At 42.0% G+C, this 26505-nt stretch overlaps 2 long non-coding RNA genes across 2 annotated transcripts; one reads left to right on the top strand and one right to left on the bottom strand.

Annotated features, from left to right (window-relative positions):
* Positions 1 to 4190: 4190 nt before the first annotated feature.
* Positions 4191 to 9468, bottom strand: LOC132657199 (uncharacterized). The gene is made up of 2 exons (XR_009595012.1): positions 9149 to 9468; positions 4191 to 8968 (listed from the first exon to the last, which is right to left on the bottom strand). It is a non-coding gene; the product is annotated as an uncharacterized LOC132657199 (long non-coding RNA).
* LOC121820369 (uncharacterized) lies at positions 4435 to 9025 on the top strand. Its single transcript, XR_006060888.2, has 2 exons — positions 4435 to 4729; positions 8667 to 9025. It is a non-coding gene; the product is annotated as an uncharacterized LOC121820369 (long non-coding RNA).
* Positions 9469 to 26505: the final 17037 nt, after the last annotated feature.

Raw genomic sequence — 26505 nt, 5'->3', positions numbered from 1 at the left:
CCCCAGCAACAGTAGAGATAAGGAAACAGTTGTGTGCTTTAAGCTACTATGTTTTGGAGTGTTTTGTTACATGGAAGGAATGATGCTAAAGTAAAGTGGACTCATTGGAAAAGACTCTGATGCTGGGAGGGATTGGGGGCAGGAGGAGAAGGGGACGACCGAGGATGAGACGGCTGGATGGCATCACCGACTTGATGGACGTGAGTCTGAGTGAACTCCGGGAGTTGGTGATGGACAGGGAGGCCTGGCGTGCTGCGATTCACGGGGTCGCAGAGTCGGACACGACTGAGCGACTGAACTGAATTGAACTGAGCTGAGCTGAACTGAATAATAGTAGAACACGGGGACCGAGAAGAAAGTAAATTCCAGGTTGGACTAGTACCCAGCTTCAGAAAGTGATTGGCAGGAGAATCTCTGGAGTAAGTCTGTTTAAACACAGACGCTCTGCTTGGCGAGTTCCACTATTTCTCATGAGGATGTTGCAAACTGTAGACCATACTTGGCGTAGAGATTGAGACATTTAAATCATAAAGGTTAATCTTAGTTTCTTCAATCTATGACTAACTACCCAAGTGAAATGGCAAAAGAGGCAAACCCAGAGAGAGCGTGGAGTTATATGGCAAGTAGGCTGGAGTTATTTTGAATCAACCTAATTTTTTTCCTGAGCACAACTCATCTCTCAGGTGGACAAGGTCTCCCCCGCCCCCACGCCCTGTTTTCAAAGTGGGAAATACCAGAGTGGACTCCTACTGCGCTTCTGGAATGCTATGTCCTTCCATGAAAAGGAGAGCACTGATTTACAAAGGCAATTGTCAGGAGCTGACGTTTTCATTCTTTCCTACAGGGCTGGTTTTTTAATCTGGATGCATTAAGCTGTGCTTTCTCATCAAGCTGCTTGGTAAATAGAAATATTCTTCAACACTTTAAGGAGTGGTATGTCCTTTGTCTTACATGCAACAAAGACAGGGGAGCTCTGTCTTCTCCAAGACCCCACTGCTTCCCACAACAATGGGAGAATAGGAAGTCTGAGATTCAGTAAGACCTTTACAGGTGTCTATGAGGTAGTAATAAATAGCTATCAACATCAGACTCATATCAGCTGGATTTCATGGCAATCGTGTGGACATGGCAAGTGAAAAATGGGACAAAACAAAGGAAAATGTTACCTCCTTGTAGTTGCCTTTTCTAGTGAAGTGTTAGCCACTCAGTCGTGCCTAACTTTTTGCAACTCCGTAGACTTTAGCTTGCCAGGCTCCTCTGTCCATGGAATTCTCCAAGGAAGAATCCTGGAGTCGGGGATCTTCCTGATCCAGAAATTGAACCTGGGTCTCCTGCATTGTAGTCAGATTCTTTAGCATCTGAGCCACCAGGAAAGCCCTGTAACCTCGTGTCAGAGAGCTCTTCTTCCTTCAGTCTCAGGGCCTCTGCCTTCTGCTCCTCCAAAATTCTTACTCCCCCAGGCCCGCGATGTACTGATAGTTTATCTTTGGTCTTGCAGGGTTAGACTGCACACTCCCGAGATGAGGAACCCTGCTGTGTCCCAGGGCCTGGATCAGAACCTGGCACAGAGTAGGTGTTCACTGAATATCTGTGGAATAATTTCAATTTCTATTTCAAGCAAAATTAAAAGTAGGTAGTTGGATGAGAGAAAGATTTAGGTGCAAAAAAAGAGAAAAATCCATGGTTGAGGGACTGAAAACAGATAGGGTCTCACTGGAACATATTAGAAAGCCTCACTGATTCCCACCCTGTGTCCCAGGCTTCATTCTTTATGAAGAGTTAACAAGACACAGCAGAGCAGCAGACACATGATTCCGGGACAGGCTGCTTCTAACACACAAGGAAGCTTCGTTGCAAAATACCTTTGGCCAGAGAGGAAACAGCAGTCTTGGATTCATTTTCCTTTCTCGTGGTTCTGGCACTAACAGACATTCCCTTTTCATTTTTATTGACCACATTTTATATACGTGAATGAAAAATCTCTCAACAGCATCCTTATCGCTTTGGTACCATAATCCAGAAAGTAGGACAATGTCTATCACTCTTTAAATCATTTACCCAACGCCTCTGTAAAATAGGGCCCGATTTTATATTTGGGTCCCCTGAGTCCTTCCTTCGTGCATTTAGCAAACCCCTACTGCATGCACACGCACAGTGGGCACTGTCGGGGAAGCCGAGACGACTCAGACGCGGATCCCGGCCCGAGCAGGCCGCACCATTCTCAGTGAACACCTGTGCAATGCTTCTTTTCTGGAAAAAGTTAGTGACAGTTTGTATTAAATCACTGAGTTTATTTTCGCTCCTCGCACCAGCTGTACCGCAGCTTTCATGATATTCTTTAATGTCATGGAAAATTTCCTCTGAATTGTGTTGTCCTGTCTGTAAAAAGCCAGAAGCGTATTAGGACAGCTGGTCCATGTGCCTGTGACGAGTGAGACCTGAGTGGGTGCGTTTTTATCCCTCTCCCTGCTGCCTTGATCCCCACAGCACGGAGAATCAGTCATTCCAATAAATCTCCAGATCACAGGGTTGTTGTTTTCTTTCTGACTTCATGAAGACATTTTTACAGTTGCATATATCAAATTCATTTACTCATCCGTTCATTTATTCAACAAATATGTCTCGAGTTTCTGTTACCTGCCAAATAGCACTCTATCTCAAGGAGCTTGTGGCTTTGAAGGAAGATAGAGATGTGAAAACACAATTTCAGTACAAGAACTTTGATTCCCTAAAGACAAGTGTCGGCCTGGGCAAGGCAGCGGGAAGATGGGGGTGGGGTGGGGAGGAGCAGAGGGGAGGAGCAAGAAGTAAAGGAAGCTTCATACACAGGCGAGAACTGGGCTGCAAGGCAGAGCATAAGGAAGAGACCCCTAAGCAGGGAAGCCGGCCAGGGTGGAGGCTGGGAAGGGAGGATGTGTTACGGGCAGGGGGGGAAGTTAGGAGAGGGGAGGACGCAGCATGGGTGGTCCTATAATAAAACGAGCGTAAAATAAAGGGAAAAAGGGGCCGAGAAACTGCAGGAAGATGAGCCTCCTCACGGAAAGACCTTGCATTTCATGCAGAAGTGGTACACATCCACCCCAGGGTGTATGAGAAAGCAGCAAAAGAATAATAGAATCAGATACTGTTTTATAGACATCTGCTGACGGCATCCTGAGGGCTGAACTAATGATAACGGATGAGAGGGTAGGGAAAGCAGAAGACAGACAGTAAGGTAAGCTGCTGAAATAACACAGGTGAGAGATGATATTATTCTGATCTAAACAGATTCAGGTTTGACTCTTTGATTAGCTGATGGTCAATATGAAATAATGAACAGAGAAAAATTAGACCTAAGGCATGACTTTCACAGAAACTGATTTAGTATCTATTGTCCTCCAGATGATGTGGCAATTGCCAGGGAGGAGAAGGTAAGTACTTGTCCTAAGAAAGCTGCAAGCCGGAGGAGTGGAACAAGTCAAGTCAGCAGCATTAGCATCCAAGAGGACAAGGGCTATACTGAAGCATGACAGGGCCTGGAACAGTGATGGAGGGCCTGATTCTCCGATTATCACAAATGCCAAGCTCGTAAGAGCTAGCACGGTATTTTAACACTCGTGCGTGTGTCCACTTATATTTGTAGCCTGTGTTTAGTCGCTCAGTCGTGTCTGACTCTTCTGCAACCCTATGGGCTGTAGCCCGCCAGGCTCCTCTGTCCATGGGATTCTCCAGGCAAGAATGCTGGAGTGCGTAGCCTTTTCCTCCTCCAGAGGATACTCCTCACCCAGGGATCGAACCCGGGTCTCTTAAGTCTCCTGCACTGGCAGGCAAGGCCTTTTCCACTAGAGCCACCTGGGAAGCCCAAATAGCCCACAGAATTTTATAATTATGTGGCGGCTCATTTGGACTACATTTGATTCTTTTTCTTCTTCTTTTTATTTTTTTGGCTACATTAAACACTCTATTTCATTTTTAAAATATCAATTTGAAGAAAGCATGGTAATATGTGTTAAATCTAGCTTGTTAGATACACGAATGTCTTATCCAGTATTCATTCCCCTTCTCACGCACAAGGCATGGGCAGACATTACCTTTTCATTTCTGTTGGGCTAAGCAACAATACTTTTGCAGTTTGCAATTTTCCCCTGTGACTATGATTATCCAAAACACACAGATACATTAATTTTTTAAAAAAGGCATTAAAGATAACCTTTTGCAAAGGTACACATTTGGGCTGCTAATGGCAGCACCTAATTTATATCGCTCCCATTAATGATGGATTTAGCTTTTACTTAACAAGGTTTTAAGGAAACATTAACAGATTGCAAATCTTGTCCCGCTTTTGTGCTCCAGTTAACAGGCCAGCTGAATATTAACTGCTAATTGGTTTCACAGAGGACAAAGCCTGAGGTCCCTTAGAGCAGCATGTTCAACCAACGTGACTGGCGTGCCTCCTGCTCGTGCTCCTGCCGCAGGCCTGGGATGAAAGCTGGGTTTCTGAAGGGCACAGCTGGCTTCTCTTGCGGCTGTCTTGTCTGCTTCGTGGTTGTTGGGAAGACATGATTCTGTGGTTGACAAGCGTTTGAGAGAAAGTGAAAGTGCAAGTCACTAAGTCATGTCTGACTCTTTCCACCCCATGGACTATACAGTCCATGGAATTCTGCAGGCCAGAATACTGGAGTGGGTAGCCTTCCCCTTCTCCAGAGGATCTTCCCAACCCAGGGATCGAACCCAGGTCATTTACATGCAGGTAAATCTAGCCTTGATTACCTCACATCGTCTTTGCAATCCTTAGACGAGTGCCTGTGACAGCACCTGTATCAGCTGAAAGCTTTGCTGGCTTATCCTTTACATGTGACTTAATTCAACGCAGAGAAGCACATTCTTGTGAGCTGCAAGGGCTCTCTGGACTATGCTTCATCTGCCATCTGTGCAAGATATTTTCATGGCATCAATCTTTTTCCCAACTAATCTATAAGTTTCTTAAAATCAGAAACCATGTCTTATGTTTATTCTGCAAACCCCGATATGCTGCACGTACTGGTGATGTAGACAAAATGCTTCTGCACTGGCTCTGCTGCCTGCCCTCTGTGTGTGTGCGTGTGTGTGCGTGTGTGTGTGTGTGTGTGTGTGTTAGTCCCTCAGTCGGGACCGACTCTGCGACCCCATGGACTATCACCTGTCAGGCTCCTCTGTCCATGGGATTCTCCAGCAAGAATACTGGAGAGGGTTGCCATTTCCTTCTCCAGGGGATCTTCCCGACCCAGGGATCGAACCCGGGTGCCATCTGTATATCTTAAGCAAATTTCCTTCACTTCTCCAAGCTTCAGTTTACTTATGTGAAAAAAAGGGAATGATATCTTTTGAGGACTAAATTAGATAACAAATATTTAAAATGCTCTGGAGACCTAAGTGAAATTACCAAACAAATATAATCTAAAACAATTAATAATGCATATATTACCAAGCATTACACTTATATGAATATAATCTTCTTGCTATTGATGATTAAGGAAAGTAACTCCATCCCCCTCCCCCATGGATGGCAAATTTCTTAGAAAAAGAATTTCTGAAAGGAGAAAAAAAAATTGTTTTACATGGTTTGTTCAGTACTGTGGCAACAAGCTTACTTTTTTTTATGATAATGGCAATGCTATCAATTATCTCCAGAAATTATAGTGCTGAGGATATCAATGATATTTACCAAGAAAATATGTTTTAAATACAATCCATTTAAAGTGGGTTTATTCTAATTAGAAAAAAATGCAGGAAATAGTTGTATTCACTGCCAAAAATTGAGAAGATTCAAAGAATGAAAAAGTATGCAATTGATATATTCAAGGTGTTGGTCGTCTTACATAATAAATTTCTGTGTTTAAAAATTACATCAGTGAAGTGAAAATAGGAATTGTAAATGCTGCATTCCTCCTGGGATATTCATTTGGTTCCTATGCATTTCATTGCTACACTCTTTTTTTTTTAACTTGAAGAATCAAAATTCCATTAAAGATAAGTAATACTGTTTTTGAAAATTTCAAGTTGGGGATGCTAAGCCGAAACCCCTCGTCACCTTAGGTTGTGTGAAGTATCTCCTCTATGGGTCTTACTGACTGACAAAAATGCACAATCTAAAAGTTGGGGATTATGTTTTATTTGGCGGACAAACTGAGGACTTCAGCCTGGGATTCAGCCTCTAGGGGTTTCCCTGGTGGTACGGTGGTACAGAATCGACCTTCCAGTGCAGGAGTGCAAGAGTCAGAAGCATTTCCTCTGGAAAGAGGAAATGGCAACACACTCCAGGATTATTGCCTGGGGAAACCACAGGGGCAGAAGCGCCCGTGGAGCTATAGTCCATGGGGTCGTGAAAGAGTCGGACATGACTGAGCGTGCAGGAACGAGGGACAGCCTCTCAGGTGGCTCTGAGGGATTGTTCCAAAGAGACAAGGAAGCAGCCGGGATGTATAAGAGTTTTCACACACACACACACACACACACACACACACACACACACACACAACAAGCTGTTGAAACTTCAAAAGATTATTGTTATTTAAAGAAAACCGGACATCTCAAGTTTAGGAATTGAGTACTTTTTTCTATCAGGGAAGATGCAGAAGACTGGAGTCATTGTAGTCCTTTCTTTGATATGCACCTTGACTCTCTAGGGCCAGTGTCCTCTTTTCTACATCCTGAATCCCCTCGGGGGTACACCACTGGGCCTGGGGGCTTCAGTGACTGAGGCTCAGTGGCCCCAGCGTCCTTGGTTTAGTGCTAAGGCAGGCAACATAATTTGTCTACAGCCTCAACTCATGCTTTTTACCTGAGAATTCAATGAAATATGCAGTAGAAATTAAAAAGGTATTATCCAGACCTTGAAGTAAGGTAGCCAAGGAGCTTATTCCACCAATATACCATCTCTATGCTCAAAGATTCCACAGCTGCACATCTTGCCTTTAACCCAGTAAGCAAGAGAGCCAGCTGTCTCACCTAAGCTGGCGTCAAGCTGGGGGCTGTCCACTTCCCCCCAAATAAGAATATGCCACAATGGGCAATGAGATAGGTGGGGGGAAGTGATCCAACATTAGCACTCCCTAAGGAGCAGTTCCACTGCAGATGGTGACTGAAGCCATGAAATTAAAAGATGCTTACTCCTTGGAAGAAAAGTTATGAGCAACCTAGATAGCATATTCAAAAGCAGAGACATTACTTTGCCGACTAAGGTCTGCCTAGTCAAGGCTATGGTGTCTCCAGTGGTCATGTATGGATGTGAGAGTTGGACTGTGAAGAAGGCTGAGTGCCAAAGAATTGATGCTTTTGAACTGTGGTGTTGGAGAAGACTCTTGAGAGTCCCTTGGACTGCAGTGAGGTCCAACCAGTCCATTCTAAAGGAGATCACCCCTGGGATTTCTTTGGAAGAAATGATGCTGAAGCTGAAACTCCAGTACTTAGGCCACCTCATGTGAAGAGTTGGCTCAGTGGAAAAGACTTTGATGCTGGGAGGGATTGGAGGCAGGAGGAGAAGGAGACGACAGAGGATGAGATGGCTGGATGGCATCACTGACTCGATGGACGTGAGTCTGAGTGAACTCCGGGAGTTGGTGATGGACAGGGAGGCCTGGCATGCTGCGATTCATGGGGTCGCAAAGAGTCAGACACGACTGAGGGACTGAACTGAACTGAACTGAAGGAGCAGTTCACAAAACGTTCATAGGAGTGCCCTTAGTCCTTTAGGGATTACCTTCCCACACTTGGTAATTGGAGGCTTTTCTTAAGGATTTGTTTGCTGGGTGTTTCCTTGATTAGCCACTGCTTTTTTTTTTTTTTTTTTTTTTGCTGTCTTACTATCATGACATTTTCCATATTGAAATAATTTTGAATTGTCATGGTTTTTATTAACTGTAATCAATTCATAGCCTGTCTCCTGGCTGATTACCAGCACGGCAGGGCCCAGTCCTTTGCACTTTGGAGGCCCTGAACGGCCACTTGGTGAATGGCCACTGAAGTTACAGCCTGTGGTTCCAAAAGAGACTGTTAGTAGCGACGTCCCAGATGGCTCAGTGATAAAGAACCCAGCTGCCAGTGCGGGAGATGCAGGTTCAATCCCTGGGTTGGGAAGACTCCCTGGAACAGGAAATGCCAAAAAGACTCTAAGTAAAAGCAAATCTTGCCATTTCCTCAGGTCATGGAATCCAGCACATGCTTTTCCATGAAAAAGAGGACATTTTCAACACAAACAGATTACGCTGGATGACAGGCTCTTGAAACACTAGTTTTCATTTTAAGGTTAATCTTAGTCCTTTGAAGATTCGAGATACCTGGGTGGCTCCATATGGCATTTGGAATCTCTTTTTTTTTCTGATCTTTCATCTACAACACAGGGATCTGATGCCAAACCACTCCCAGCTCTGAAACTATACAGTAACTTTTATTTTTTCCTGTGAGATTAATTATATCCAAGTTTTAAAGAGACACACAGAACCTTATTATTTTCACTTTTGTTGAAAATGAAGCATCGTATTCTGATATAAAGTGACCGATGATACTGTAATCAAATGTTCTTTATATTTCCAATTAAGAATTGGTGCTAGGAGTAAAATTCTTTTCGGGTAAATGAGCAGTCATTTATGCATTCAGCAGTACCTCTTGAAAACGTGTACTGAATCCTTTCTACGCTCTGTACCACACAGATCACCCAGCAGCACCTGGGCCTGGAGCACGTCCTGACCCATTTACAAGCAGGCTGAGGTGAGACTGATGACTAAAGATAGGGGTGGCCCCAGCAGATCTTCAGAGACACCGACTGCAGAATGAAGATGACGTGGACGTCAGAAGTCTTCAGAGAGAAGAAACACAGATGCCTTTTGATCTCCTGTCCCTTTTCTCTCCATCCACCACATTTCACAGTTCTCTCCTAGTGTGTATTCTTAAAAAGCTGATTTTTTAAGGCCCCCCAGATGCCGGCTGAGTGCCTGGATACTTTAGCAGCTGCCTGATAAGAACAAATGATCAACATTTAATAAAGTGATGAACACTTTAAAATTTAAAAGTAATTTAAAACAATTGCTGCCAAAATTCAGCCCAGTGAATGCAATTAACATGAAGCCAGATTTGCATTCACAGATTATCAAAAAAAAAAAAAAGATTGACGCATCTTTAGAGAGGATCTTACATTTCAATACCCCAATAGAGGAAGAAAGGGCTTCCCTGGTGGCTCGGAGGTAAAGAATCCAGCTGCGGTGCCGGTGACTCGGGTTCCGTCGCGGGTCGGGAGGATCCTCGGGAGGAGGGGATGGCCCGTATTCTTGCCCGGAGAGTCCCACGGACAGAGGAGCAGAGGGCTATGCCCGTAGGATCGCAAAGAGTCAGACCTGAGTGAAGCAACTGAGCACAGAGAGGGAAAGCAAGCACCCTGCTCACGGCGATCATGCCCTTCATTCACGCAGCGCTGGCGCCCCCTTCCACCTCAGGACTGAGAACGCCAGTCCAAGCGAAGACGTGAGCAAACCACGCCTCTGGCTCTGTTACAACTCCGAGTTCCACCAAAGGGGGAGGTGTTGGGTCAACAGTTTTCATCTAAGTGTGCAAATAAGCATCGTGATGGCAAGAACGGTTGTGTGCACCATATTTCATCCAGGTGTTTGTGACTGGGTCATTTCCAGTTGTGTTTTTAATCCCAAAGCCTGGACCTTGTCCAGAGTAAAAAAAATGACAACTGGGTATTTTTAAAATTTAGCCGCTAAGAGCTGATCAAATATATTCACGTGAGGGGAAAACTTAAAGGAACGATCTCCGCATAAAGTGTACGTTAATACCTCTTATCCCGTCACCATCATTTCCCTCCCGAGTCTGCAGGCCTTGTGAAAAACTGCAGGATTTACATCATGAACAGAGGAGCCTGGTGGGTTACAGGCTTCAGTCCGTGGGGTCACAAACAGGCGGACACGACTGAGCGACTAACACACACTTTTAACAACACCTCATTCCAACCACCACCACACCTCAAGTGGTGAAAAATGAGGTTTTGTTCACCTTATTCCTTCAGCAAATATAATCTACCCTTCAATATGGAAACAGAACAGAACTCTATATAGCAGAAGGGATCTGTATATGCATGTATTGGTGGGCATAATCACCCATGCCGTTCTTGTCTTTAATGTCATAGAGCTGTCTGCAAAGGGAAGTGGTGATCCACGTTTTTACTTGGTAGAGGAACATTTTTTAAAAATTAATAAACAAATGACTTCTTGTGAGTTTTCAAAATCCGTCTCATGAGCTTTCCAAGAATTTTTCAGTCTTACTCATTAAACTACCCTGAATTGTAGATTATCAGAATTTTTGCTGATCAGATGATTGCTAGAAAAAAAATTGCTGGCTATTCATGACCATTTTTATTATAGACTGATTGAAGAAAATTAGGAGGAAATAACTGTTTGTAGATTTTACTAGGTTCCAGAAAACATAAAATTAGAGGAGGCTGTTGTTTGGTGTCTTGGAATTTATTCTTCTTTTTCAAAATGCCAACCCTGGCTGCAATTATGGGCATTAGTTTTCTGAGAAAAACTCTCCCGAAGCATTTGACTGTTATTCAAATCTTCTTTATCTCAAATGAAATAGATACTAATGTCTATCCTGAAAGGAAAAAGGATGGAACTAGAGACCCAGGATCCCATTGTAGAAAGCCATTAGGTAGAGTATTGCTATCTTCAACTTAATCCAAATTCTACATCTAACTGCTGAATTTTTTTTCTCTTTTTGTTAAGGGCTAATTTCTCCTAAGAGATTTGAGGTGTTTGCATAACCCATGCACCATCTAGTGGTAACATATAAGAGAAGTCCACACAGAAAAATAAAACAAGAGAGCCTTTCAGAGAGAACAATTGACAAAATAGCCCTTCATCATTGAAATAATACTTAATGAGATATACCATTTCTTATTATAAATAATTAAAGTTTGAAATTATTTTAATAAACTTTGAGTTGTGTTTATCTAGAGGATTATCTATAGTAAAAGGAAAGGGGTGTTTTTGAATTTTACATGTAAATTCATTGGAGACAATTGCTATTGTGTTTTAGATCAGCATGTAATCACTGCTCATTCACACTCTTGCCAGAACAAGAGTGGGTTAGGGATTAAGTGTTCTGAATAAGGATCAGAGTAGCTGGGATCAGATTTCTGGCTCTGCTTTCTGTTACCTGAATGACCTTTGGCAAAATTACCTAAGATCTCTGGCTTTCTGGAAACCTTTCCTGTAAAAAGGAGATAAAATAAGAAAGCACATGTTAAGCAGTTATAAAAATTCTTGATGCATATCAACTACTCATTAAATATCAGGTTAATTATTATGAAACAATAAAAAAATGTGTAGTAATTTCCTATTTACCTAGTTTTTCAATCAAGTCAATATAAATCACCAAAGTTTTTTCCCACTAACATCATAGGCTTGCCATTAGCTGTGGCTGGCTGCTCCCAGAATAAATAGAATTTACAAATTTCCATAGGAATTTCAAAGGCCCAACCGGGGCCACTTAGGCCCACTTAGTCAACAAGAGTACATCATTTGGACAATGGATGGGGAGGGGTGGTGGCAAAATGATATTTCTGCCTCAATGGACATGGGCCCAAAACAAACCCCTCTTTCAGCCTTTTGATGGATACTGGCTCATTCTTGAACTGTTTACTAAACTATCTTTCTGCTTTCTGCTGATGGTGCTTGAGCCAGTCGACCATTCACTACTGAACAATGGACAAAGGACAGCCCTATTAAAATACATTATAATTTAATTTATTAATTTGATTGCATGAGAAGTCAAAGAGGAGGAAAGCTGTTGAAAGCACTATCTGTTGAACAAGGCTCTTTGTGAGAGAGCATATGGTATATGAGATCTGATTACTGGAAGCTTAGAGGGGCAGAAAATTTCAAGGAACAGAATGCAGGTACTGCTAAAGGAAATCGAGGCCCACAGCAGGGAGGTGCTTGGATGGTGCTGGAGCAAAATGTGAAGACAGACTGCTTGGGTGTGAGAGACTGTGGCATCCTCTGCTCACCACATCTCACGCATCGCGGGGCCAACAACTGACACTTGATTTTCAAAACACATTCTCGGTGACTATAGTTCCATCATCAACTACAGACTAAATTGACTCCCTGCTTTTTGATTCATCCAACAAATATTTATTGAGTATCTGCTCCAACACATCATTAAGTAGTTTCTCTATACACGGAGAGTAGTGAATTACTAGCAATGTCAATGACTGACTTTCTATTGTTGATGAAAGATTAATTAATAATCAACCTAAAAAAGAAATAGAAGATTTTATTCACGCCTAACTGAGGATTATAACCTAGAAGACAGTCTTTCAGAAAACTCTGAGGACTCTTCTATCTGTTAGAGGTGAAGCACAATTACATCTGCTTCTGAGACAGAATCATACATGAAATGATATTCTGACAGTTAACACAGTCCAGCCCTGCATGTACAAAGGCATCATGGCCCCTCACCAGGCTAGAAGACTAGAATAAGAAATGTCCCTTCAGGCTGTCTGATCAGTGCAAATATACAGTACACACTAAAAGGGGAGGGAGGAGCCCCCCAAAGACAGAAATTTTTTGTTTAGATTTCATCTTCCATAAAACATGAACTTTATTTCATCATTATTCTTTTCATTCTTAAAGTTGAAATATGGTCTACTCATTTAAACATTTATTCAACAAGTATTTTTTATAGCGTGCTGTGTACTAAATGCATGTGGATTCAGTGACCCACTGGATTCAGTGACCTAGATGGACCAAGCACCAGCATTCACTGCAGGAGAGGGCAGTAAATTGCCATGCAGAACAACAAGACCTAGACCATGATAAGGTGTGCTTTGAGTTGATTGGTCAGGAACTCTTTTGAGAAATTTAAATTTAATCTAAGATCTGAGCAAGAGCAGTTAGTCCTGTAAACATCATGCCTATAAAGATCCTTCCAGGAGGAGGAACAGCCAGAGAAAAAGAAACAAGACTGGCATGTTCAAGGGGCAGTATTCCTCAGATGAAAATTTTCTCCATTTCTCTTTTTGGGTCCCCTACCTGCTTTCCATGAGAAGGGATTATTTGCAGATAGCAGTCTCTGGCAATTCAAGTAATTTCCTGCTTAATTACAAAAAAAAAAAAAAAATCACTAAAAAGAGTTGGTTAAAGTATACCTTTTCTCAATATTGCTTTATACCCCTTAAAAACAGGCTAGAAAAAAGCTTACAGTTTCTTTAATCAGTTGTTGGGAGTTCGTTCTCCTTGTATGGGCCTCTATTCCTGCCCTGGAAATAGGTTCGTCTGTACCATCTGTCTGATTCCATATGTGTGTGCTAATACACAGTATTTTTTTCTCTTTCTGACTTTCTTCATGGGGACATGTGAACACAGTGCAGGAAAGGGAGGGCGGGATGAAGCTGGGAGGTTGGAGATGGCGTATATACACTGCTGTGTGAAACTGATGGCTGGTGGGAACCTGCTATGAAGCAGAGGGAGGTCAGCCCGGTGCTCTGTGATCACCGAGGTGTATGTGATGGGGGTGGGTTACGGGAGGGAGGAACAAGAGGGAGGGGATGCACGTGTACATATAGTCGATTCACGTGACTGTACAGCAGAAACTAACACAACATTGAAAAGCAATCATATTCCAATAAAAAATTGTTGAGGGTTTATTAGCATTCCAGTTGCTGTTCTAGACACTGCACGCATGACCTTGTTTAGTCCTTGTATCCCTTTTAGGATGAGATGAAATATATCTCTATTTTATATGTAAGTAAATAATGCACATAGTTATTAAGTGGCAATGTTGAGATTCAAACTCAGATTTCTCTGAGGCCTCTTTAAAAACTATGGAAACAGCCATGGGCAGTATTGATCTACTCAGAAGCAAAAGCCCATCTCTGGATACCATGTGAAAGTGAAAGTGCTCAGTCGTGTCTGACTCTTTGCGGCCCCATGGACTATATACAGTCCATGGAATTCTCCAGGCCAGAACACTGGGTAGCCTTTCCCTTCTCCAGGGGATCTTCCCAACCCAGGGACTGAACCCAGGTCTCCCTCAATGCATGCAGATTCTTTACCTGCTGAGACATAAGGGAAGCCCAAGAATACTGGAGTGGGTAGCCTGTCTCTTCTCCAGTGGATCTTCCCGACCCAGGGATTGAACCAGGGTCTCCTACATTGCAGGCAGATTCTCTACCAGCTGAGCTAAGTCACTGAATCCCAAGCAAGTGACTTAAGAGATAAGCAGGGCTCTCCAGCTATGCACTCATTACCAGCACACACACACACACACACACACAGAGAAGGAGAGAGAGAGCAAGAACTCCAGCTGTCTAAACTCTTATTTCTAATTGTTGCTATTCCAACATTATGCTGAGGAATACTGGTAGAATACTGGCATTGCTATATAGAAAACAGTTCTTTTGCATAGAAGATTAGGGACTCAGAAGTTAAGGAAAATGTATAAAAAGAAGAGGAAGAAGTCTTTAGAGTGTGCAAAAGGGGCAAAGAAAATTACCGATTAAGTTTAGTGTTTAGTAGGAAATAGCAATTTTATTTTTTAAAAAAGAGTCAAGTCTGATGTCCTCAGAAGCTTCTCACCTAAATGGAGAAAAAGTAAGCATAATAAACAGTTTTTGGGTCATGTACAAAATTATCTGAGGACCAAGATTTACATGTCAGAAGAGGAAGCTGAGAAAATCTAGAATATCAATAAAGCCAACGAACAATGGCCGTTCCCAGTGACTTTCATGTTATTGATATACCAATAGAATGATTCATTTAACTACATTTTGTGGAAGTGTTTAATTGGCCTTGTTTAACGCTGCTAGACTTGGAATGTAAGCATATTGTGGACCTAAGAGTGGTTCTTTGAGTAGATGGAGCATCCAGATTTCCTAGGAGACAAAAAGAAGAGACTTTTAAAAATTATTTATTTTATTTCCTTGGCTGTGTTGGGTCTTCACTGTGGTGCGTGAGATCCTTGCGGTGTCACGCGGTATGTTCCACTGCGGCCCACGGACTCTCTATTTGCGTCGAGCAGGCGCCACAGCACATGGGCTCAGGTAGTTGCTGCTCACCAGCTTAGTTGCTCCAAGTCACGTGGGATCTTAATTCTGAGACCCAAGATAGAATCCAAGTCCCCGCATTGCAAGGCGGATTCTTAACCACGGGACCACCAGGGAAGTCCCAAAAGCCAGAGAAGTTTAAAAGAAGAAAAGAAACCATAGAATGGCACAGGGTATATTTTATTATTGATATTTGTGAAATATAAACTAATAGACATTTCTAAATGATCATAGCCACAACTTCCCCTCTGATGTGAGCCCGTGGGTAAATTTACAGAGAGCTAGCAGACACAAATCTCCGGATTAAAGCCTGGTCACGATACACACCACCTCACTGCAGGGTTTCACCGTCCTGGATAAGCAGGCAAGGAACCCATGGATCACAGCCCTGTCCTTTGCATCAACCACATCCCCTTCAAAGAGGAATGTGTAATGGGTGTTGACATTGCATTTTTATAATTGCTCTTGTGAAGCACAACTTACTGAAACAAGAAGCCTTCTTTTATGGATAGCAAAGGCTTTCTTGTATGAGCTAACCAATTCTGTTAGTTTTGGAAGAGTTCTGTTTCTCCAATTCAAAAACACTTGATAATATTTTCTAAACAATTGTTAATACTTGAATTGGCTTGTACTTTATTTGGCAGACATATACCCTTGGATGTATATACAAAAACCATGTAAATTATATACTCTTCATATCTTTAGAGAGATACCGGATTCTGAATCAAGGAAAAACAGGTTTTTATTTTATTTTTTAATAAAAGAACACAACAAGTAGAAGGTTTAGGAAAATAAAATGCAATAAAACGTTATAGAGAAAAAATATTCATCAAAGGGGTTAAAGATAAAGAAACTTGACTGACAGGGCAAATACCTAATAATTGAAGTTTCCAAAAGTTGAACGAAGGCAGATGAGAAGAAATTATAAAAACCATAAATCTAACTATTTTGCAAAACCGAAGGACTTGAAATCTAGATTAAAAGAACCATTGAATACCCCGCACAATGAACAAAAACAAGAAATGCTGCACCCAGAGGTCATCATTATGAAATTTTACAACTCTTGAAGTAAAGAGAAGACCCCAAAACGTTCAGAGAATAAAAAGATCCCTTATTAAGGATAACATTGTATTTATAAGGCAACACTAGAAACTTAAAAAAAAAGAAAGAAAGAAAAAGGGACATCATCAAATTCTTTGTGAAAAGCAATTTCAGTCTAGCATTCCAAATCCAGCTAAGCCACTAATCTAGGGCAATGATAGAATAAATAGACCTTTCTGAACATTGAAGTTCTTTGAAATGTTACTAAAGTATTTGAAACTTTAGTTCTGGAATTTTCTCAGGAATTTCTGAAGGACATTCTCCTTCAAAATAATGGAATAAACCAACAAGAGGAAGACATAAGATCCCAGAGGAAATGAAGTCTCACACAGAAGAATGTCAAAGAGGATCCCTTGGTGAGAGAAAGTTCCAGGGCAAACACTTCACGGGAGGCCATGTAAGCAACCAGAATAGGTTGTAACAGAATGAAAGAAATGTCCAGGAGAAAACAATCCAAAAAATGAAAGTGATAGATGTTCTGATGTACTTATGAGGAAAATTTCATTAAAAAAAAACAGCTGAGAGACTTGAGGAGAAAAAGTGTATACAATAAGGTACATAGAAAGCTAAATGAATTAAAAAGGCAAAAAATTACATTAAAAAAAAAAAGATAGAGCTAAGTCGTGTCCGACTCTTGTGATCCCATGAACCATAGCCTGCCAAGCTCCTCTGTCTGTGGGATTCTTCAGGCAAGAATACTGGAGTGAGTTGCCATTTCCTTTTCCAGGGGATCTTCCTGACCAAGGAATTGAACCCTGGTCTCCCACATTGCAGGCAGATGCTTTACTGACCGAGCTACACTGGAAGCCCAGAGGAAGGCAAAAAGTTGTGCAAGAGTAGAAAGAAACATAATCCCAACAGGCTATGTAATCAGTGAATATTGATTTAACCTCAATCATGGTATAGTTATTGATGGACACGGAATGATGATAGTAAATCCCTCATCTATGGAAAAAGAAGTCAGTAGATATTGCTAAGTCTCTAAATACAGTACAGGGTGCTCAGACGCTCAGGCATGTCTGACTCTTCGTGACCCCACCAGGCTCCTCCGTCCACGGGATTCTCCCAGGAAAGGAGTTTCTCGGAGAAATGCTTGGTTTCAGATCTGGAGTAAGAAATGCACAAAGTGAGCCCAGGGCACCTTGTCACAGCTGAAAGCCAGGACACGATCAAGGATCACTGGGTGGTGGGTACAGGTTTCAATCTAGTGTTCTCTCTACATTTGTTTGTGTTTGAGATTTTTCATTGTTAAAAGAAGAAATGAGTTGGGATGTACGGTTGGGAGGAAGAAAAGAGAACTTCCTAGTAAATGCATTTCAATTCTCTTTGAATATTTTAAATAGGAATGCAAATATATGTATTCCTCGTGCAAGTTCTAATTAACTTTAGATTAAGATTTAAAAGAAACAGTGCTGTAAGCATATTACTTAGAAGTGTGAGGTTAAGTCCCATGGAGACTAATAAGGGTTGAAAGTGTTGGCCAAAGGGAAGTACAACAAGGGCATGGAGAGAAGTGAGCAGGGAATTGCTGTTTTGTTGTTTGGAAGTCTTTTAGTCTTATTTGGCTTTTAAATTATGTGCCTATTTTACTTCAATAAAACAAACTTTAATTTTAAAGTATAACATTTTTAAATCGGGATCACATGGAATGTTAAAAACTTGATTTGGGCATTTACCAGCCAAGAGGCCTTGAGCTGTATTTTAATCTCTCTCAGTTTGTTCCTCTGTGAAATAAAGATAATAAGCATATCCACCTGTGGAGTCCTGAAGCTTTAACATAATACACTGGAAGCAATTAGCCTGGCCCATATTCAGTACATGGTAGATATTATTACTGTATTATATTTATTTTTTAATTAGTTTTTTATTTTTTTAATTTTAAAATCTTTAATTCTTACATGCGTTCCCAAACATGAACCCCCCTCCCACCTCCCTTAGAACCTTTGCAGAAGCTGATCTCTAAATCTGCCTAAAGCTGATACAGGTGGTCAAAGGCTGCCAAAATACGGTGTGGATGGATGAGGATGCTGGGTGGGGCAGGCAGTGTGCCCTCCTCCAACTTAAGGAGCAGAGAGAGCTGGAGGAATCTGGAGGGATGAGATGTCCTCAGAGGGCAGTCAAGTTTCCCTCATGTAAAGGAAGAGAGAAGCTTTCTCTAAGGCACAAAGATACTAACAAAGCCATAATGACCGGTCTGTACTAAATGCTGGTGATTTAAGATCCCATAACTCTTCAAATCCAGTTAGGACACTGCACCCTGAATTGGATCAAGAGGGAGCTGAAAGTACGCAAACTGACTTTTCTACACCTCCAGTACATTGTTAACAGAAAAGCAGAGAGAATAAAAAAGTCTTGGATCAAATGCATGTTGATCAGTATGAGTTAAATTAATCAGGAAGACCTACTTTTATAGAGGTCTCAAATTTCCTTAAAATTGGTTCTAATAATATGTCAATTTCTTACACATTATGCATGTGAGCTGACGCTTCAGTTGTGTCTGACTCTTTGCGATCCTATGGACTGTAGCCCGCCAGGCTCTTCTGTTCATGGAATTCTCCAGGCAGGAACACTGCAGTGGGTTGCCATACCCTCCTCCAGAGGATCTTCCTAATCCAGGGATCAAACTCATATTTCCTGCATTGGCAGGTGGGTTCTTTCAGTTCAGTTCAGTCACTCAGTCATGTCCGACTCTTTGTGACCCGATGGATTGCAGCATGCCAGGTTTCCCTGTCCATCACTGACTCCCAGAGCTTGCTCAAACTCATGTTCATCAAGTCGGTGATGCCATCCAATCATCTCATCCTCTGTCGTCCTCTTCTCCTCCCGCCTTCAATCTTTCCTAGCATCAGAGTCTTTTCCAGTGAGTCAGTTCTTCACATCAGGTGGCCAGAGTATTGCAGCTTCAGCTTCAGCATCAGTCCTTCCAGTGAATATTCAGGACCGATTTCCTTTAGGAGGGACTGGCTAGATCTCCTTGCAGTCCAAGGGACTCTCAAGAGTCTTCTCCAACACCACAGTTCAAAAGCATCAGTTTTTCGGAACTCAGCTTTATTTATGGTCCAACTCTCACATCCATACGTGACTACTGGAAAAACCATAGCTTTGACTAGATGGACCTCTGCCAGCAAAGTAATGTCTTTGCTTTTTAATATGCTGTCTAGGTTTGTCTTTTGGGATTTGAAATAGCTCAACTGAAATTTCATCATCTCTACTAGCTTTGTTCGTAGTGAGGCTTCCTAAGGCCCACTTGACTTCACATTCCAGGATGTCTGGTTCCAGGTGAGCGATCACACCATCATGATTATCTGGGTCATTAAGATCTTTCTTGTACAGTTCTTCTGTATATTTGTGTGACCTCTTCTTAATACCTTCTGCTTCTGTTAGGTCCATACCATTTCTGTCCTTTACTGTGACCATCTTTGCATGAAAAGTTCCCTTGGTAGCTCTAATTTTCTTGAAGAGATCTCTAGTCTTTCCCATTCTGTTGTTTTCCTCTATTTCTTTGCATTGATCACTGAGGAAGGCTTTCTTATCTATTTTGCTGTTCTTTGAAACTCTGCATTCAAATGGGTATATCTTTCCTTTTCTCCTTTGCCTTTTGCTTCTCATTTTCTCAGCTATGTGTAAGGCCTCCTCAGACAACTATTTTGCCTTTTTGCATTTCTTTTTCTTGGGGATGGTCTTGATCCCTGCCTGCTGTACAGTGGCACGAACCTCCATCCATAGTTCATCAGGCACTCGGTCTATCAGATCTAATCCCTTGAATCTATTTCTCACTTCCACTGTATAAACGTAAGGGATTTGATTTAGGTCATATGTGAACGGTTTAGTGGTTTTCCCTACCTTTTTCAATTTCAGTCTGAATTTGACAATAAGGCGTTCATGATCTGAGCCCCAGTATGTTCCCAGTCTTGTTTTTGCTGACTGTAAAGAGCTTCTCCATCTTTGGCTGTGAGTGCAATTGTGTGGTAGTTTGAGCATTCTTTGGCATTGCCTTTCTTTGGGATTAGAATGAAAACTGACTTTTTCCAGTCCTGTGGCCACTGCTGAGTTTTCCAAATTTACTGGCATATTGAGTGCAGCACTTTCACAGCACTGTCTTTTAGGATTTGAAAGAGCTCAACTGGCATTCCATCCCCTCCACTTAGTTCACACTGAAGAGTTGGAATCTGCCTTAGTCCTGGAATGACTTGAGCCCCACATGAACCCTGTAGGCTCTGGGAGGGACTTACCACCAGGCTAAATCCAGAGCCATTGTCAGGAGGTGCAGCCAGCTGCCTCTACTTACTCTTTGGCCCTCTGTAATCAGCCTTCTCACTCCACCACTGATAAAAGCAACTTTAGCAAAACTGCACAGGGAAGTTCAGAAAATGTCATTCTCTTCCTTCCTGAGACGGTCCCCCTAGGACTTCTAGAGAATGACACCTTTGTTCCACTTTCTATGTGTCCAGTACAAATAATGTTTATTGAATCCAGTGTTTATAAGTTAAAAAAAAAAAAAAAAAAACAAGAAACTGACACTTTCCTTCCAAAGACATTAAGCATGTTAAAGATTCTACCATTGTATTTCTCTTTGCTAAAATTAAGAATGAAAAACAAGAAGCAAAGGCAGAGCCAGCCTACATAAATTATATTTGTATTAAGTGAATTCTTGGTTGAGATGCAATATGTTTGAATTATTGTGGGTTTTTTTTTTTTTTCCCAGTTGTATGTATAGCTCCCTGTACTCATACAGATGCTTACTACTGGTTTACTTTTTTAAAAAGAACCACTTTGCGTTTCCGGCTGCACCGGTTTTCTCTGCTGCATGGAGGGGTGGCCCCTCCACTCCCCGGTGCTCCGTCTCACTCCAGCGCTCAGGCTTCCCACGGCAGTGGCGTCTCTTGCTGCAGAGCAGGGGTTCTAGGTGGGAGGGATGTGTTGCTCCATGCATGTGGTATCTTCCCAGACCAGGGATCGAACCCGTGTCCCCTGCATTGGCAGGTGGATTTTTAACCATTAGACCACCTTGGAAGTCATACTTTTATTTTATATACTTCATACTAAACTTTAAGCTGAGTGAGAAGGCAAACTCTTTAGATTCCAGTCGTTTCGATTCCAAATTGTTGCTCACTCATATCTCTGCGGCCGTCACCACGTTACCTGATCACCTTAATCCTCAGTTCCCCCATCCATAAACTGGTAAGTGTTAGTTGCTCAGTTGTGTCTGACTCTGCAACCCCCTGGACTGCAGGCCACCAGGCTCCTCTGTCCATAGGATTTCCCAGTCAAGAATACTGGAGAGGGTTGCCATTTCCTCCTCCAGGGGATCTTCCCAACCCAGGGACTGAACCTGGGTGTCCTACATTGCAGGCAGATTCGTTACCATCTGAGACACCAGGAAAATCCATAATACCAACTTCACAGGGGTTTTGTGAAGGCTAAAGGAAAGAATCTACACAAAATGTTTAGCGTGGTGCCATGGGCTCAGCAGTGGTAGCTATTATTACTGTAACCCCTACAACTCTGTTGGACAAACACCAGCTATTTAGCATTTACTGTAAGCCAGGCACTACCATAGTGCTCGGTAAATATTAACTTACCGATTATCCAAAAACCCTGTGACATTTTTATTATTACTATTAATCAGTTTTATATCAGAGGGCACAGGAAAATTGAAACACTGCTTCAGGATCGCACAGCTGAAAGGTGGCCGGGCTGGAGTCTGAACTGGGAAGGCCTGAACCCAACGTCCCGCTCTGCAGCTCCAGTTCTCCTCTCCCCTCCCTCCATCTGTTCCCCTCCAACATCCTACCCAGTGGTCAGCGTCAAACACAGACAGGACCAGAAAGCTTCCAGTAACAAACATAGGGGTAATTTTAAAACACTCTAAAAGGCTTTTTTCTCACTTTAAAATATAAATTTTCTACTTAATAATCTATTTAACTAAATATCAGTTGCCATGTTTAAGAGAAAGTAAAGTTTCAATAACATTAACTTCACGGGCTTTCAATCATCCTCATTGTTTTTTCATAGCAAGCAACAGCTCGCCGGTTGTCTTCACATGAAGATACCCATTTCACCTTAAGGCTGAGATATGAAACAGAAGAAAGCATTCTGAAGTAATTAATTCTCAAGGGATTTGAAATCTAACATATTAACTTGAATTTTATTTGCAAACATCTCATTACCTCCCAGCAACCAAGACAGATGCTGCTGCTTCTTTAAAATACTAGAAATCTCACGCTCACAGAGAGCTTTCCACGTGAGTGTGAGAGGCGCAATGCCCACTTTCCAGTCTCCGTTGCAGACACCACCACTTAGAACTTCACATTAGCACGTTGCTACTGGGACAGATGGAAGTATCTTCTGCTGCTCGTGGTGTATTAATCCATTCTCACTGTACCAGCAGCTCGTTTAAAATGCGGTCATATACACATGAAGTAGCCCGCAGAGGCCATGGGCTCCAGTTATCTATAAAATAAACACAGACAAAATTAAACAGTAGACTACAACAAGCATGTGTGCTTACAAGATGAAACAGACTCCAAGTAAAAAGGGAAAGATAAGAAGCCAAAATCCTAATGACCATCTCACTCTAACAGTCAGTTAAAAAGATGCTGTAGCCATTTTCTTCCTTTTCTTTCACTTGTTGACTGAACAAAGGTCATATTGAAAGACATCAGTTTGCATGGGGTAGCACTTAACCCATCCTTACCCCGCCGCCTCACAAAGACATCCAGAGTGACAAGGGTTCCAATAAAATTAAATGCAGGGAAAAAAAAAATAAAGATACTGGTTTATCTTGACTATGTTTTACTCATAATACTCTAAAAATTCATTACTAAATAATTAATTGGAAAAGTAGAGAGTCAGCAAACCTGGGGAAATTATTTAATTTCTCTAGGACTCCGATTTCACAAAAACACTTACTCTGCATTTAGTCCTACTAAATTATTTTCAATTTCTTGAAGGGACCACTTCTGTTAAATATTTTTCCAGCCCCCACATCTACTGCCTGGCACTTAGTAGGTTCTCAGTACATACTGGTTTTTTAGGGTTTGGGGAAAATCTGCTATAGTCAATAACTGGGAAAGAGAAAGAATACAGCTGCTCATTTGCCGTATTTTGCCATGATCTCTCACTACACAATTAGTTATGCCTGTATGATCGTACAAGCCCTGGGAAAATAAATCACGTCCAAGAATTTGTTAGAGCGAGAGAGACTTTGCCTTGGGGGAGAATAGAAACTTGCAGCGGTGTCTTGACTGTTGATGTAGTATACTTTTATTTTGTTTCTGGGTGGATTTAATTTTTACAATGAAAATAAAAGATTAGTCCAGAAACTTGAAACCGACCAAACTAAAAAATAAATTATCAGGCAAAGAATAACTATCACTGGATCATGTTGCTTTCACTCATGTTTCTGTCCCTTCTACCAAACTATAAGCTTCTTGAAAGCAAGAATTATATCTTACCCTCCTTCATATTCAGGGACACTACTCAACATATTTTACAACCAGTAAGGGCAAGACTTTGACCAATCAGAACAAGTGCTGACTCTAAGCCACCAATGTGGTCAGAGTTTTCTGCTGATCAAATATTAGCCCTAGTTATTCCAAATGCCTACTGATACAGTGCCTAGGGAAATACTGGATGCTAAATAAATATTTAGTGAATTGACAAAGACAGGAATAAGTGCACGAATGCCGGAAGCCAACCATCCCACCAAAGCCCAGTTCTCCCAGGATTGTTCTACTATCACTCATTAAATTCCTTTGAACTCAAGAGCCTCGCACAGTACAGAGAAGGGGGCTGCAGGCACTGTGGAAGGCACATGACTCAGAGTCCCCAGGAACTGCCTAGGCTGTGGGTTCAGTTAACCTAGGGTTTTGTGATAGTCCTATGACCTTGGGTATTTTTAAGAACATAATCTCCATAGTAAACATAGAAAGCACAACAGTGAGCTTTGTGGTTCCAGAAAACAGGACTGTCTCAGCGCTTTCCATACAGCCAGGCCTAATTTGGATACAGAAATGACTGATTTGCAAGAGGCTTCTAATATTTTATGTTAAAACAGGATTCTACTGAAACTATTTTTTATCTTCGCATTCTATAATTTTGAATAAGTACCTTTTAATTATTGAAAGTAATAATTTCCCATGAAAGTATATTTCCAAAATAAACTGTTGGGTTGAAATTACAGTGTACCAGGACTGTCCTGAATACTTTACATATGTATCAACTTATTCAATGAGAAACCTGTATGCAGGTCAAGAAACAGTTAGAACCAGACATGGAACAATGGACTGGTTCAAAACTGGGAAAGGAGTACATCAAGGCTGCATACTGTCACCCTGCCTATTTAACTTATATGCAGAGTACACCATGAGAAACATTGGTCTGGATGAAGCACAGCTGGAATCAAGATCTGGGAGAAATATCAATAACCTCAGATACGCAGAGGACACCACTCTTATGGAAGAAAGCAAAAGAGGAACTAAAGAGCCTCTTGGTAAAGGTGAAAGAGGAGAGTGAAAAAGTTGGCTTCAAACTCAACATTCAGAAAATTAAGATCTTGGCATCTGGTCCCATCACTTCATGCCAAACAGATGGGGAAACAGTGGAAACAGTGACAGACTTTATTTTCTTGGGCTCCAAAATCACTGCAGATGGTAACCACAGCCATGAAATTAAAGCTTGCTCCTTGGAAGAAAAGCTATGATGAACCTAGAGAGTGTATTAAAAAGCAGAGACATCACTTTGCCAACAAATGTCCATATAGTCAAGGCTATGGTCTTCCTGATAGTCATGTTCAGATGTGAGAGTTGGACTATAAAGAAGGCTGAGAGCCCAAGAATTGATTCTTTTGAATTGTAATGCTGGAGAAGACTTGAGAGTCATTTGGACAGTGAGGAGATCAAACCAGTCAAACCTAAAGGAAATCAACCCTAAATATTCACTGGAAGAACTGATGCTAAATCTAACCCTCCAATACTTTGGTCACCTGATGGGAAGAGGAGGTTACTCGTTGGAAAAGACCCTGGTGCTGATTGAGGGCAGGCAGAGAAGGGGACGACAGGGGATGAGTTGGTTGGATGGCATCACTGATCCAGCGAACATAAGTTTGAGCAAAGTCTGGTAGATAGTAAAGGACAGGGAAGGCTGGCGTACTGCAGTCCCTGGGGTCATAAAGAGCTGGACATGGTTGAGTTACTGAAAGGTAATAAACTTATTCAATGAAGGCTGGTAAATGTTAAACAATCCCCTCTGAGCAGAAGACGTGGTTGAAGCACTGATTTGTAGAGTCTTCCAATTTCTGTTCCTCCCACCCTGGAGGCTGTCAGGCTACCAGAGTGATTTCATTGAGAGTGGAGTTGGAAAGCGGAGTAGTCATGGCTATGCAGAGCTCTGCCGTCAGCTCTAGCACACAGCTTGTTCTGACATCTCATGTCCTCAAGATAGATAAGTAGGATCTGAAAAAAGGATTTAGAGGTCAACTTGCATTGCATCCACATTTTCAAATATGAAAATATAGGCCCGCGTGTTGATTATCATTGACAAAGTCATGATTACATTACATTACATTAGCAATTAAGAGCTGTCTATGGGACCTGGGCTTCCCTGGTGGCTCAGACACTAAAGAATCTACCTGCAATGTGGGAGACCTGGGTTCAATCCCTGGGTTGGAAACGTTCCCCTGGAGGAAGGCATGGCAACCCACTCCAGTATTAGCTTAGAAAATCCCCATGGACAGAGAAGCCTGGTGGGCTTCAGTTCATGGGGTCGCAAAGAGTTGGACACGACTGGACGACTAAGAACTTGGGACCTGGGTGGATTCCCTAGTGGCTCAGACGGTAAAAGATCTGCCTACAATGTGGGAGACCAGGGTTTAATCCCTGGGTAGGGAAGATCCCCTGGAGAAGGGCACGGCAACCCACTCCAGTATTCTTGCCTGGAGAATTGCATGGACAGAGGAGCCTGGCACATTACAGTCCATGGGGTCACAAAGAGTTGGACACATCTGAGCAGCAAACACTCACAACACATGGGCCCTTCTTAGACAAGAGGCTGAATTCTAAGCTAATTGGTCAAGTTTCCATTCAAAATGCAGTCCAGTTCTGAAAGAAGTGTCTGTCATCTTCGTTTGGAGAAATATCTAAATTTCAAGTCTCCTTTTCATATTTACGCACCTTTCCTGGCCGTTAGTCCAGTCTTCCCTTCCTTAAGGTATCTAGATCTTGTCACTGCCTTCCGCTTTGTCTCTTGCACAGTATATATAAAAAGACAATCAAATTGGGGCCAGCATGTCCACCTATTAGATGCCTATGTGACTGCCTACGGGATGGCCCTTGGTGCCA

Source organism: Ovis aries, chromosome 9, assembly GCF_016772045.2.
Source record: "Ovis aries strain OAR_USU_Benz2616 breed Rambouillet chromosome 9, ARS-UI_Ramb_v3.0, whole genome shotgun sequence".
Lineage (NCBI taxonomy): Eukaryota > Metazoa > Chordata > Mammalia > Artiodactyla > Bovidae > Ovis > Ovis aries.
This window is presented reverse-complemented; position numbering and strand designations above follow the sequence as displayed.